Raw genomic sequence first — 3,487 nt, 5'->3', positions numbered from 1 at the left:
GCTATTTACGTGATGGATAATGGAAAACAACATTTTCCATTTTAATGTTGTTTTTTTCTAAATTTCCAATTTTATCATAAAATCAAAAATGATTTTATAAAATCCATTTTGATTTTAAAATTGAAATTTTTTGTTAAAAATAGGGTTTTTACTATAGGGGTATTTTTGTAATTGCCTCTAGCCCTAGGGTTCTCTACAAGTCTATTTATTCACTTTGTTCTCATGTGTTCAGTATATTAGTTTATAATAATAAACGAAAAGATCTGTACTGTGGTTTTTCTCCCTGGTCTAGGGTTTTCACGTAAATTTTGTGTTTTTTCTCTGTTATTATTTTCATCATGGTATCAGAGCAAAGGGACGAAATGCCATTGTGGAAGAAAACCATCCATAATCGCCTTCCACTGGTGGATCTTCAAGTTTTGATATGCAAACCGCTATTAGAGTTGCGGTTAAGGAGTGCTTTCAAGCTGCCCTACTAGACTTAATCTCCGCCGTCCGATTGCAGGCAACCGAATCTTCAGAAAACCATCCGGTTGCAACAGGATCACAGTCGCCGATCAGGAACAACCCAATAACGTCGAGGGACAGAGGCGTTTTCGATGTGAAGGCGACTGATGAACTTCCCATCGCTTCTCCTCATCTATCTGAGTTTTCGATCGCCGATTATGGGGTTTCTAACCCTCGAAAATCTCAAATTGGTGAACCCTTTTAGATTGATGAAGCAGCACCAACTAGGGTTTCATCTTCTACCTCCTTCAGAAACATGACCGCGCCGCCGGTGTACACCCAAGGAGTCGCGACAAGCCTGGTGAATTATTCCGTCCGGCAAGGAGAGCAGAATCTCTCCGATTCTATTCTCGGTTCGTTTGACCAGAGGAATGAGAGATTTTCCGGCAACCATCTTGAGCAGCGCAGCCGACCGGGGCCTTCTCATCTACTGCGATCTCTCAGCCGGTTACCAGTGCCCCACCGAAGACCATGGCGACTCAGTTTTCAGCCGGTTGTAGTTCGGTTCATTACTCCAATGATGTGAGACATCGGTTGGCCTCTTTGCATCAGCAGATTTCAGATACAATTCTTGGCACAACTTCCCAACTGCCTACTGGTCCAGAGAATCCAGTAAACTCGTTATCTATTTTTCCCAATAGAAATTACTTAACTGGTTCAATGCTTGGCAATAGTTCTGGTTGGCGAAAAACTGAATGGGGAGAATTACTTCTCATGGTCCCAATCAATTCGAATGGCTCTAGAAGGTAGGCACAAATTCAGATATCTGACAGGAGAAATTTCGCAACCCATCCCAGGTGATCCTCAAGAGAATCTAGAAAGGGGAGGACTCTTTGCTACAGTCTATTCTTATCAACAGTATGGAGCCCCAGATTGGCCGGCCTCTTCTATATACAGTAACTGTAAGTGATATCTGGGAGGCAACCAGGGACTTGTACTCACAACGACAAAACGCATCCCGGTTGTACACTTTACATAAACAAGTCCATGAATGCAAGCAAGGAAACATGACTGTTAGGTCCTACTTCAATAAGCTGTTAGTTTTTTGGCAAGAAATGGATTTGTGCCAGGAGATTATCTGGAACTGCACACAAGATGGGGCACAGTATTTGAAGTTTGAAGAGGCAGATCAGGTTTATGTGTTTTTGGTCGGATTAAACCCAAAATATGATAGTGTTCGAAGTCGCTTATTGAGACAACGACCTATTCCGTCTCTCCGAGAGGTATGTTCCGAGATTCGTCTAGAAGAAGATCGATCACAGGCTATGAATAGTTCGGTGATAGCCTCTGTTGATGCATCAGCCTTTGTCTCAAAGGCGTCCAATTCCGACAGTGACAAAAAGCCCATACCTATCTGTGAGCACTGTAAAAAGCCGTGGCATACGAAGGACCAATGTTGGAAGCTGCACGGCAGGCCCCCAAACAATATGAAACGACAGTCCCATGACAGATCAAACTCCGGACGTACTTCTGTAAGTGATCTAGTTACTGAAAATTCACAGCATCAGTCATTAGCCCATGGTAAGACCAATGTGAATGTCGTCGAAGTAAGTGCCATTTCTCAATCAGGTACATTCTCAGCTCTTGGTCTTGTTAGCATTAATGGCAAGAAACCCTGAATCGTAGATTCAGGGACCACAGATCATCTCACTAGTTCTTCAGAATTATTTGTTACTTACTGTTCGAGTGCGGGGAATGAACGTATCAGAATTGTAGATAGGTCTTTTGCCTCAGTTGCAGGAAAAGGGAATACTTTTCCTCTTGATGGTTTTATTTTACGTGATACTCTTCATGTGCCACAAATATCATATAATCTTTTATTGGTCAGTAAAATTACAAGAGATCTGAACTGTAAAGCTATTTTCTCACCAGATTCTGTTGTGTTTCAGGATTAGAAGTCGGGGATGACGATTGGCACTTCCCGGCATGATAGGGGGCTCTACTTTCTTTCTGACGAGACTTCTTCTAGGGAGGATCACACCGCTGGTTTTATGTCTTTAAAGTTTTCTACTTCTGAAAATGACTTTATGTTATGGCATTACAGTTTAGGCCATCCGAACTTTCAGTATATGAAATATTTATTTACACACTTGTTTCGCCATATTGATATAACATCTTTAACTTGTGATATCTGCATTTGTGCCAAACAAAGTCGTATTTTGTTTCGTTCTCAACCATATAAGCCATCTAGTCCTTTCTCCCTTATTCATAGTGATGTCTGGGGACCATCACCAACCACTACCTCTACAGGTAAATGTTGGTTCCCACCTTCATAGACGACCATACACGTCTTACTTGGGTGTTCTTACTAGCCGATAAGTCAGAGGTGTCGTCTACCTTTAACAATTTTATACTATGATTGAAACCTAGTTCCATGCCAAAATTGGGATTTTGAGGAGTGATAATGGACGAGAGTTCTCCTCTATTCATGACTTTCTTGTGTCTAAGGGAATTGTTCATCAGAGTTCGTGTGCTTATACTCCTCAACAAAATGGAGTAGCTGAGCGTAAAAATCGCCATCTGGTGGAAGTTGCCCGATCTTTAATGTTGTCTGCTACTCTTCCGTCCTACCTATGGGGAGATGTCATTCTTACAGTAGCTCACCTCATCAACCGTATGTCGTCTCGTGTCCTTGACTTTCATAATCCCTTAGACCTTTTCAAAGAATCCTTTCCGACTACTCGTCTGATTTCCGATGTACCCCTTCGTGTCTTCGGCTGTATCGCTTTTGTCCATTCTCATGGCCCAAATCGCACAAAATTTCACCCTCGTGCTAAAAAATATGTCTTTGTTGGGTATCCCCTTCATCAACGTGGATATAAATGCTATCATCCGTCCTCTAGAAAATATTTTGTCTCCATGGATATTACCTTTGTTGAAGACGAATCTTTCTTTCCCGTTAGTCATTTTCAAAGGGAGAGTCCAAGTAAAGAGCCTAACTGGTCCACCTATGCTATTCCCTTGGGGGATTCCACTCTGA

The sequence above is a fragment of the Benincasa hispida genome, chromosome 7, assembly GCF_027475165.1.
Source record: "Benincasa hispida cultivar pf3 chromosome 7, pf3_genome.v1.1, whole genome shotgun sequence".
Classification (NCBI taxonomy): domain Eukaryota; kingdom Viridiplantae; phylum Streptophyta; class Magnoliopsida; order Cucurbitales; family Cucurbitaceae; genus Benincasa; species Benincasa hispida.
Note: the sequence above shows the minus strand (reverse complement) of the source record.